We start from the raw sequence: 12382 nt of genomic DNA on the forward strand, positions 1-12382 counted from the left end.
AAATGCTCTGGCATGCATCAGGGTAGCTCGGGAAGAAGCATCCACCACACAGACTTTCCCTTTACACCCGTCACCTCTTGAAACATCAGATGCTGGCTGATAGCCCGTCAGCTACTGGTGGACAGTGGGCAGGTTGGAAAGACGATGCAGATTACAACCATTTGGATCCTTCCTGTACCCCTAATGGGAATCAGAGCTTCACAGAAAAGGTGGGAGCAAATGATTTACTTCTGGAGGGTAAGGTCCAGGTAACAGAAATTAGAAAACGCCTTTGGGAAGCAAAAAGTGCAAATTCCCTGCATACAATAAAATAAAACTTGGACCTTGAAATTTTTCAAGTTTCCAAGAGAATGTTAAAAGACCTTTTAACATTTATTGATGAAATATCTACTCAGGTTAGCCAAAACAGATGGTCTACAAATCCTACATTCTTCCTACCTTACCAACATCACTACCATTTATCTTCAAGCCCTGGGACAATGAATTTCTCCTGTTCTTGCAGTGATACTTGATTATTTCTGCCTAATATGCTCATCTGCACTTGTTCATTAAATTCCAATTCATCTTGCATTATCCATCCAAATGTTAAAATGTTATCTTTTGTGTGAAAGAGGGTGGATCTGGGGATTGAACCCAGGGCCTTGTGCATGCTAGGCAAATGCTCTACTACTGAGCTACATACCCAGCCCTCTTTAATTTTTACTTTGTGATAAGGTCTAAGTTTCTGAGGCTGACCTCAAACATGCAATGCTCCTGCCCCAACCTCCTGAGTAGCTGAGATTGAAGATGTCTACCATCCCTGCCTGGCCTCAAATGTTCTCTTTTATGAGGGCATTGGCTCTTTTATGAGACAACCTGCCTGGGTTCAAATCCTAACTCTAATACTGACTATGAGATTGTGGGCCAGTTAGAACCTCTCTATCTCCCAGGCTCCTCCTGTGTAAAATGAAGATAATGTTTGAGCCTACTTACTGTATTAATATGTGGATTAAATAATATATAGGAAGCACATAGCAAATAATGAAGAATAAATGTCACACTGATGTTACTTTTACACGTTATTAGTTAATAACTAACTCAGGTTTCCCGAAGGTAACCATAAATTTAGTAATCTTGGTGGCATATAATTAACTCTTCAAATTCTAAACCCTCAAAGACCACTTGGCCTAGTTTTATAAAGGTCAAATTCCCAAATGGCCTCCAAGTTTCTAATAAAATATATGATATTAATAATTTATAGGATAAAGACAGAGTTTTATATTACACTGAAAGTACTTAGCAAGGTACAGAGGCAGTCACCTCTATACCTGCGCACAAATATCCTGTGGCCATTAGACACAGCAGAGTGAACTTCAACCTCGAGGCACTTTTAAAACTCTGAAGATGTTATTTGCCTTTGCACTACTTTCTTTTCCCTCACCCAGCTCAAATTATACCATGAACATCTGAGAGGAAAACTAAAGCTCATTATTTTCAATTTGACAAGGGCAACTGTCCTTTATTTAAAATATTTGTGAGAAAATCCAGCAATCCTATTGTTACCTTATAAGTGTTTGAATCCTGGGGAGTAATTTTAGATTCCTCCCTTACCCTCATCCCAACATCCGACTGGTGTGATGAGCTTTGCCTCCAAAGAAGATCTCTAAAGGATTACAGTCCATCATCTCCATGGTAACCTGCCTGGTCCAGATCACCAGCATTTCTCATCTGGACCAACTACAATAGCCTCCTAACAGGTCTTGAGGCTTCTAAAATGGTACCTCTACTATGACAGAAAGAAAGCAGATCAGGAGTTGTGTGGGTATAGCAGGCAGAGAAGGGCAGACCAAGGGATTACAAAGTGGCACAAGAAAACTTTTTTTAGTGTCCTAAATGGTGATTTCATAGATGTATTTCCCTCTCTCCATCAAAGTTTATCAGTATTAATAATTCTTTAGGGGCTGGGATTGTGGTTCAGTGGTAGAGCACTCGCATAGCACAGGCAGGGCCGGGTTCGATCCTCAGCACCACATAAAAATAAAGGTATTGGGCTGAGGATGTGGCTCAAGCGGTAGCGCGCTCGCCTGGCATGCATTCGGCCCGGGTTCGATCCTCAGCACCACATACAAACAAAGATGTTGTGTCCGCCGAAAACTAAAAAATAAATATTAACATTCTCTAAAAAAAAAATAAATAAATAAAGGTATTGTGTTGTGTCCATCTACATGTAAAAAAATAAATATTAAAACAAAATTTGTTCTTTAAAAAAATTCTTTAATGACTCCTATTATAAAGACAGTGTGTACTTATGTTAACATATTGGGCATGTTACTTTAAAGTATTTAAATATAAAGATGTTTGAAAATGAAAATAAAGAAGATGACTTTTTTAAGTTTTTAGTTGGACACAATGCTTTATTTATTTATTTTTATGTGGTGCTGAGGATTGAACCCAGGGCCTTGCACGTGCTAGGTGAGCACTCTACCCCTGAGCCACAGCCCCAGCCCCAAGAAGATGACATTTTTAAATAAAATATGAAGTCTAGGATTTGTTTCAAATAATCCTGAAGAAGAAGTTACCAGGAACAAGGAAGTTGAAAACACAAATAAAACAAAATTAGTCATGAGTTGATAATTATTAAAGCTGAATATTAAGGACACTGGGGTTTAATATACTATTTCTTTTTCTACTTTGGCATGTTATTTTCTGTAAAAAAAAATTTTTTAAGTTAAAGATATAAAATTATAAACCAGGATAAATGAAAAGAAGAAAAGACTATGCTTTCCAGGACCCCAAAATATTAGCAATCAAAGACTTCCTTAGAAGTTCAAGTGCAAAAAACTTCAGAGTTTATAAGGACAGATTTTATTCTCCACTCTGTAACCTTGAGAGGTGGGTGTGATCCTTGGAGAGTTAAGCTGCCCTTGCCCTGGTTGGCTGAAGAGGGGCTCCCTGGCACACTTGGCTTCCAGGCAAGCCTTCAAGCCAGCAGATCACACGGGCTCCCACAGGTCTGGTTACAGCAGCCTGAAGTTTAGGGTAACAGAAAAGTCATCTTGCTGTCTATTTGAAAGATTCCATGCACATTGAAGCAGCATCACTGTTAAGTTACCAGGCACTACAACAATAAGCAGCTCAGAAACCCGCAAACAGGAGCAGTGTTTGTATCAACAGAGACAGCTTTGGCTCACCTACCTTGAAAAGGAGTTCTCTTTTCAATTATCTCCACCATCTTTTCAGAAATACTTTGTTTCAAGCATCCCAGAATTTAAAATGACTGGCAACTCTGTTAATTATGCTACCTGATATTCACTGGAAGCATCCCAACCCTTATCATCTCATCTGATTCTCACAATAACCCCAGAAAGCAGGAAGTATCATTATGCCTGTTTTAGAGATGAGGAATACTGAAGCTTGGCAAGATGAAATAACTGGTGTGTCAGGTCACACGGCTGGTAACAGAGAACCATCAATCAAAGACTATCACACCACACACCTTCAAACTTACCCACCCCACCTGGCCGATTCTAGTCAGGTTTTCATCGCTGTGACCAAAAGACCTGACAAGAACAGCTTAGAATAGGAAAAGTTTATTTTGGTTCACAGAGGTTCAGTCCGTGGTTGGCCAACTCCATTGCTCTAGGCCCAACATAAGACAGAACATCATGGTGGAAGGGCATAGTGGAGGAAAGCAGCTCAGAACAGGACCACCAGCAAACAGAGAGCTCTGCTCACCAAGGGCAAAATATAAACCCAAAAGGACATGCCCCCAGTGACCTACCTCCTCCAGCCACCCACTACCTAGATATAGTTACCATCTAGTTAAATCTATTCAATTCAACTGGATTAATCCAACAATTAGGTTACAGCTCTCAAAATATAATTATCCCACCTCTGAATACTCTTGCATAGTCTCACACATGAGTTTCTGGGAGCCATCTCATATCCAAACCATAATAGAGCCTAACCAGACCAACTGCCTTCTAGGCTTGGCAGCACCTGTAATGGAGGTGAATATGTGAAATAATAAAGTAAAATATCCCAATAATTTCATTTTTTTTATATCCAATGTCAACATGACAAAGGATTTTAGGAGTGGGCAGATAAAATCATTAGTTCAAATAAAGCTTTTTGAATCATGTGGAATTTTATTTATCCTCTAGGATAAGGACTAACAAAAAAGAAACTGCAATTAGCTTCAGTTATTGCATGAAGAGAAAAAAGAGGAAGGTGAAGCCTAAAGAAAGGTCAAAGATAGAAAATCAGAGATCAGACAAAAGAATCGCACATTAAACACATAAACCAAATTAACAACCCCCACGCTATTTTCTCTGTGAAGCTAGCACGCACTGTCACAGCAATGACTCTGTTAGTGAAATGAATGAAAACAGTCGTTTCCTCCATGCTAGGTTTAAAAGGAAAAGAATTCTCAAAACTAACTAACACCACACCATGATGGCTCTTCATTTCCCAAGAAAGTACATACCTTTCATAGTCCAAGGTCTATGGTAACAATTCTTGCCAGTTTCAGAGTAATATGCATAAAACTTGGTACTTAAAATACTAATTCTAATGGTAGAATAAGTGGCACCTACATAAATAACAGTAGCTGATATTTACTGAGCACATGTTCTACCTGGGTATTGTTTTTTTTGTTTTCAATCTGCAAAACAACCTTAGACACAACTTCTATAAGTTGTGTAAAATCACGTAATTTATTATTCAGATAAGAATACTTTCAAGGAGTGAAAGGGAAGCTATCAACAATCGTGCCAGGCACAGACAGAAACCATGAATGTCTGGGTATTGAGTCTTTTGTCCCATTTTACAAATGAGGAACTGAACAGCCTGCCAAGGTCACTCAACTAGTAGGTGGAGGAGCAGGGCTCCAGTCCAGGCTTCGGCTCCAAGGTCAGACTCACCCCTCGGTGAAGTGCACCCTGTGAGCTGCCTCATAGAGTACCATACTTTTTAAGTAAGTCTCTCAAGTGTTTCAAATTGTAGTGCATGAACATTTCTATATTTATGAACCCCTTTCGAGAAAACAGCTTAAATCCAAGGGAAATGTGAGTCAAGAGTTCATATTTGTTTTTATTTTAAAATATTTTTAGTTGCTGATATACACAATACCTTTGTTTTATTTATTTATTTTTATGTGGTGCTGAGGATCAAACCCAGTGCCTCATACGTGCCTGGCAAGCCACTGAGCCATAATCCCAGCCTCCATATTTGTTTCTATTCATTAGCCTGTGGATGGAGCCAACATTGCCCCTGGCTCAGTGAGCAACTCTCAGGCTCTCCTGCTCCTTCCACTCAGGGTTATACACACCAAAAGCAGCAACACCTACCACTCGGACATCCGTACTTAGGGCGACACCACTCGTGTCATGGGTGGTTCACTGACTCAGGCCACCTGGGTTTTTCTCCCACACCATGGACGCCACTGCTCCACTTCACAAAATGCTTGGTCGAGTTTCATCAGCCCTTACGTATGACTGGAATGGTTTTCAAACACTTCCATGGACAGGAATAATAAAGTAATAAATACAGAGGAGTTTGACATTTTCCTTTCTTTAAAAAATAAATGACAATTGCCCTAAAATTTCAATGAGCCAGAATTCGTGTGGGCAGTGTTTTGAGACTGCTAACAGACATGCGGTTTAAGCAATGTTGTAGTGCACATTCACATTATACCCCCCCATACAGGTGACATCCACTGTGCTTTGCCCTTACTGTTCTATCTGTCCTCACATGACACAGGACTTGATTTGCTACTCCACCCAGGGTCTCTGTTAAATGACACCTCACCCAATCCCTCCTTCCTGTGTGTACCACATCTCTCTCTCCTTTTATCCCAGTTGTGGTGTAACCAAAAATAAATATTTGGTCTTTTCCCAGTTCCTGGCACAGAGTTGCTGAAACCTTTGGCAACTCTAGAATGGAAAGCACCTTTCTTCAGTATGCTAATGAGATGACTCAGGGCAAGAGGGGAGAGTGGACAGAGAGGCCCAGCAAGTGTCAGGATAGAGCTGGGTGCCACAAAGGCAGGGCCAGGATTGGAGGGATGGCACTTCTGGCCCCACCCGACTGGACACGGGTTTAAATCCCCCATGGCCTATGATTTCTAATCAGTTGAGCTCCCATAAATCCTCTAACAAGAGCAAGCTCCTGAGGCAGTGAACATGTGCACGTGCTGGGACAGGGCCTCACCTGGAGAGGGCACAGAAGCCCTGTGCCACCCTTACCTTGCCCTACGCATCTTCCCATTTGGTTCTACCTGGGTTGTATCCTTTGTAATAAGCCAGTAACCACAAACAAAGTGCTTTTCTGAGTTCTATGAGTTGTTCTACAAATTATGAAACCTAAAGAGGGGGATGTGGGAACTCCCAAATTTGCACTCAGTGAGGCAGAAGTGTAGGTATCCTGGGAACCCCATTTGCAGCTAGCATCTGAAATAGGGAAACCTTAGAGGATTGAGCCGAGGAGTTAATGTCAGAACTGAATTAACTGTTGGACACCCAGTGTCACTGGAGAATTGGGGAACAGGTGTAAGAAAAAAAATATGCATTCCCTGTTGGAGAAATACCCACACATTTGGTGTCAGAAGTGGTATCAGAAAAAACAAAAAACGTAACTAAGCATGGTGATGCTTGCCTGTAATTCCAGTGGCTCAGGAGGCTGAGGCAGGAGAATCTCAAGTTCAAAGCCAGCCTCAGCAACTTATCAAGGCCCTAGGCAACTCATGAGACCCTGTCTCTAAATAAAATATAAAAAAGAGCTGGGGATATAGCTCAGTGGTTACGAATCTCTGGGTTCAATCCCTGATGCAAAAAAAAAAAAAAAGAAACAAACAAACAAACAAAACATACTAGCTCTTACCACTTCCTGAAAAATAATAAATTTATCTTTCTTCTACTACAAGGCAGATAGCTTGACAGCATGCTTTATCATTAGAACTTCAACAGTGTCTGAGATTAGTGATGTGTAGCTACTTGCTCAATCAGTGGATGACCACTCACTTGATCTTAGCCAAAAGGCCGAGAAGCGATAGTGGATGACCACTCTGTTATGGTTTAGATAGGAGGTATCCCCAAAAGCTCATGAGTGAGGCAATGCAAAGGGTTTAGAGGTAAGAGGATTGGATTATGAAAGCCTTAATCTAATCAGTCTCTGAATCCACTGATAGGAATTATTAACTGGATGGTAACTAGTCAGGTAGGGCGTGGCTGGAGGACGTGGGTCACTGGGGCTGGGCCTTTGGGGTTTTTATTTGGTTCTTTTTGAGCAGAGCACCCTCTCTCTCATCTCATTGTGCTCCATTTGTGTACAATGAATCCAAGAGCATTCTGCTGTCACATATAACTGATCCTTCTGCCATGGTGCTCTGCCTCAACTTGAGCACCAAGGAAAGGAGCCAGCCGTCTATGCACTGAGACCTCTGAAACCATGAGGGCCAGATAAATATTTCCTTCTTAAAACTCTTCTTGTCAGGTTTTTTGAAATGAGAAAACTGACTAAAACCGTCAGCGTACACTTAAGTTTCTATGTAATGACTCTTGGCCAGAAAGCAGAGATTCAGCAAACAAGGGAAGAAAGAAGAAAAATATGTTAAGAGGCCCCCATGATTCATCATTATAAAAGCACAAAATAAAAAGTCTTAAGACAGACTGCAAGTAGAAAGTGACCACAAAACCTACAGAGACCCCACAGGAAGACCCCAGGCAAGAGGCATCACCAGGGTGCTGCCACCCAGGACAAGTACTAGGAGAACCAGTGTCTAGTTTGGTCCCTCCACTCCACTGAGTTCCCTCCTTTGTCAAAGGCAAGTGCTGCCCGAGAGACCCCATGAAGTCTTTCCTCAACTGCCATTTGCCAAGAGCTGGATCTTTGGATCCCCAGATCCTTGCATCTTGGCACCTTTTCAAATCAAGCTGTTTCACATACTCTGGGGACCTTTCCTCAGATTTTTGCAGAGATGTGAGATAAACAACTGCAACCTTCTGTAAGATGCCTCATTCAAAGGCTTCAGCTCTCCTGGCTACTCTCCCCAGCTGGCGGGCAGGAAGGAGAGAAGACAAAGTGGAACAAGGCCCCAGGAAAATGGTGACATGTGCTCCCCTGTGCAATGGCAGATACGTATGCTTAAGAGGCTTACATTAGTACAACTGTAGAAAATCAATGGTAGTTTCTCAATGCAAGGATAAGAAGCATTTAGATCACAAATGGTGTGATTCTACTTCATGTACAACCAGAGAAGTAAAAAATTGTGCTCCATTTGTGTATAATGAATCCAAGAGCATTTGGCTGTTATGTAAAACTGATTAGAACAAAAAAGAAAAAGAAACATCTAGGTGCTGAAAACCAGTCTACCTACACACAGAAAACCCACTGTTAAGAGAAAGAATGTCATGTGTGAACCCTGCAAAAAGAAACTTTATTATCATCTATGAGCAACTGGATGAAATGTCTCTCCTACTACTACAAGTGGTTCTCTAATCCCAGAAAGTTTATAATGCTCATGTACAACAGAAAAGAACATTTACGGTCTGTCCAATCCCAGAGGGATTCCTTCTAGACTCTTCAGTCTGCTGCATCCTGAACAGGAGTGTACAGTGGCATCATCTGACACAAAGACAACTTCTAGGTCAACTTGGACCAAACCATCAACATGACACCAACATCCAGATTACACTCGCTGAGAGATCTGCTCCAGACTCGTCAGTCACTTCTACTTCTCAGATTGACTGTGAAACTGCTCAGTCCTATGAAGGCCAAATATAGCTTTAACCATCACTTGAAGTGAGAAAAATAACCAGTTACATACACTAAGGCTTTATCACATTCTCTTAGGCTCTCTGTCTTCTGTGTTCTGTTTTCAGGGACAATTCATTAGCAAGTTAGGAGAGAATAAAGCAAGTAGCTTGTATCAAATGATATTCTTAGTTAAACATTATTTTCAAAGAACCACTTGACAACTTCCATGCTTTTACTTGGACATTTCAAAAGCGCATAAGTGTTTAAAGCCCAATTCTGTATGTTCTGGCACTTGATTACATGCAGTGTTTACTTCCTGTGCTGAGTATAATGTGGAGACTGTCCACAGAAAGAAGTGTTGTAATTTATAATTGCATGCTACCAGATGGCATCTCTCTTTCCACATCCCTAACAAGGCCCAGAATAAATGTCTTCCATGGATTAGATTCAGAGTAAGGTATAATTTCATAGCTTTCTAGCTTATTTCATTTAAATTTCCCTTACATTTAAAACACAGTAGTCATAATTGGCATTTATCAAGAGCTTGCTACACACTGTCTTCTCCGCTGAACATTTTCTTTACAGTATCACATTGCAAGTTCTTGATAATCCCCAAGGGAGACCACCATTTCCTTTCTTACAAATGAGCAAGCTGATTCTAAGAAACCTGCCTTGGCTTATTGCGCTCATGGATGACTCAGCTGGGACTTAAACACGGGTCCATTTCCAAACTACAGGCTCTCCACACTCCTACTACGTTTCCTCCTTGCATGAAATTAAATACGCTTGCATTTCTATGGATTTGGTGTATTTGCTGGCTTCCTTATCATTTACGAACTCCATGAGGGAAAGGGATCATGTCTGTAGATTCCCTGAACCCAGCACACAAATCCGACACTTAGCACATTGCTGATAATTTTTGCTAAATAGAGAAAAGTAGAGTCATCCCTCAGAGTCCCCAGGGGCCGGGTTCCTGCCCCCCAAGTCCCCTGTATAAAATGGTGAAGTGTCTGCCCATAACCTGTGCACATCCTCCCCTGTACTTTAAATGATCTCTGGATTACTTACAATACATGATATAATGTAAATACCACATAAATAGCTGTCATATTATATTGTTTAGGGAATATTGACAGGGGAAGAAGTTGACACATGTTCAGTAGAGACACAATTTTTTTTCCTGAATATTTTCAACCTGCACTTGGTAGAATCCTTGAATGAAGAAGTCAAGGATATGAAAACCTGGCCGCATTCACTTATGCAAAGAATGACATGTGGATATGCACGTCACTATATTAAAAATGAGTCCACGTTTTTAAAAAATCACAGCATAACCTGATTAAGAAAAAAATAGATAATTTAACTGTTCTATTTTTCTCTTCTGGTTTTATTTCCAGAGCCTTAGGGAAAGAACAAATGAGTCACGCTGAGATACAGGGAAGTCACTACAGGTAAGCTACAGGAATGGGAAATGACACTACATTATTCTTCAATTCATTAATAAGCTAGATGCCAGATATAAAAACAACAACTTGGCAAGTCAACACTTTTTAAGAAAAATTTAATGGAAATAAGAGATGAAGGTAAGAAACAAAAGAAACTGACTTAGAGTCTCAAGATCTTGAAAGCTGTCGGTGTGATTCTCTGCCTCCCACTTGGTTTTGGAAAGTCACAGCATGACAGAGCAGTCCACGGTTCTTAAATTATCTCTCATATTTATAACATTTCTTGAAACTCTTGATCTAACATACAAGGTTAATGGTGAAATATTAGTACATGGAAGGAGCATCCCTTTCCATTTTGTATTTGAAATAATATCTGGAGCCCAGTAAACATGGACAGGTTTGGGGATCATAAGAGCTGGGATTAAATCCTGATGGTAAAGGAAGCTCAGAATCTGGAACAAAGTCAAACCTCTCTCCTATGGGGCACAGTGGCACATGCCTGTAATCCCAGCAGCTCAGGAGGCTGAGGCAGGAGGATCACGAGTTCAAAGCCAGCCTCAGCAAAAGCAAGGCACTAAGCAACTCAGTGAGACTCTGTCTCTAAATAAAATTCAAAATAGGGCTGGGGATGGGGCTCAGCGGTCGAGTGCATCCGAGTACCCTTCCCAACCAGAAAAAAAAAAAAAAAAAAACCTCTTTCCCCTCCCTGAATTAACATCAGAAATGAGTGTGATATGTCAAGAGCTTTGTAATGTTTTGAACAACCAATAACAAAAAAATAAATGTTCATTAAATGTGAAAAAAAAAAAAAGAAATGAGTGTGATAGCGTGGGCCTTCTTTCACATATAGTAACATTTTGAGCGTAAATGAAGGGTGGGGGGCACAGAGGTACACAGGAAAGCATTTTGCACAATTTAGAAGGGGAAAAAAACTACATAAATGCACTTTGACTTTACTTCTCACAAAGGCACAAGGCAGTCTGGGGAACAGTCTGAACGACTACACCAGGATGCAGAGTCCTAGGCATGTCCCTTCATTTAATCCAGTCTACATTTTACATTAATAATCTAGATTATTAATGAATGGAGAAGGGCTTGAGGAAGCATCTTCAAGTGGGAAGAGACCACTCTCCTCCTTCCCAATCCATTTGTAATAATTCCATCTCTGGCTCAGGAACACCATGGGAAAATTGTCCACGACTATGGAGAACTGAAAATCATTCACGTATATGGACCATGAAGAAGAATTATTCTGTGGATCACAATACAGATGCACGTTAAACTCTTGAACACCAAATGTAATGAAAGAGACTTACATGAAAATGCAAAGCAAAAAAAAAAAAATCAGGGCAGAAATACCGCAGGAATAATGAAGGATAAATTGTAGTGTCAACAAAACACAATCAGTCTAGGGAGGTCCCAGATATGAAGTAATGGGAAAGAAGCTCACAGAGGTGGAAGATAGGAAGCTAAGACTGGAAGGGGAGGTCTGGCCCTAGATGAGTGTTAAGCTGTCAGTTCCTCCCCAAAGCACACCAACACAAGAAGTTAAAAAAAAAAAAAAAAAAAAAAACTCAAGCAAAGCCAGGCCCGGCAGTACAAGACTGTAATCCCAGAGACTTGGGAGGCTGAGACAGGAGGATCACTAATTAGAGGCCAGCTTCAAGAATTCACCAAGACCCTCAGCAACTTGGCAAGACCCTGTCTTAAAATTTTAAAAAATAAAAAGTTCTGGGGATATAGCTCAGTGGCAAAGTGCTCCTGGTTTCAGTTTCTAGTGTATTAAAAAAAAAAAAAAAATCCAAGATGGTAGAATGAGATGGACATCATTATCCTAGATCCATGACTGCACATATGCCTGGACGCTACATACTGTACGACCAGAGAAATGAAAAGTTGTGCTGCTATTGTGGACAATGAATAGAAATGCATCCTGCTGTCATATACACCTAATTAGAAGAAAGAAAGAGAGAATTCACTCAAAATGGAGGCCTGACTCCACCTAGAATTCAGAGTCTCTGGCTCAGCACAGAAAAACTGTTCACACCTGATTTTTTATCAGCTGTGGGCATAACTAAGGGAGCCAACAGACAGAGGCTCTGCAAACCCTTGGCCCTGTTGCCCCAGTCCATTCCATATAAAGAAAGGTGCAGCGAAGGAGTAAACCACCTTTGAAAAGAAGCCATAAACCTGGACTTTGGTTC

At 40.8% G+C, this 12382-nt stretch overlaps 2 protein-coding genes across 3 annotated transcripts in view; one reads left to right on the forward strand and one right to left on the reverse strand.

The window, feature by feature from the left end:
- Window positions 1-12382, forward strand: part of LOC114089957 (histone-lysine N-methyltransferase SETMAR) — a 69081-nt gene that overhangs the window by 48405 nt on the left and 8294 nt on the right. The window contains exon 2 of the transcript XR_011705559.1: window positions 10131-10184. The gene's annotated coding sequence lies outside the window, so the exon portion shown is untranslated. The remainder of the gene's footprint in view (window positions 1-10130; window positions 10185-12382) is intronic.
- The window catches only part of Sumf1 (sulfatase modifying factor 1), an 86745-nt gene that overhangs the window by 18217 nt on the left and 56146 nt on the right, over window positions 1-12382 (reverse strand). The gene's annotated exons all lie outside the window — the stretch shown is intronic.

This window comes from Marmota flaviventris, chromosome 20 (assembly GCF_047511675.1).
Source record: "Marmota flaviventris isolate mMarFla1 chromosome 20, mMarFla1.hap1, whole genome shotgun sequence".
Lineage (NCBI taxonomy): Eukaryota > Metazoa > Chordata > Mammalia > Rodentia > Sciuridae > Marmota > Marmota flaviventris.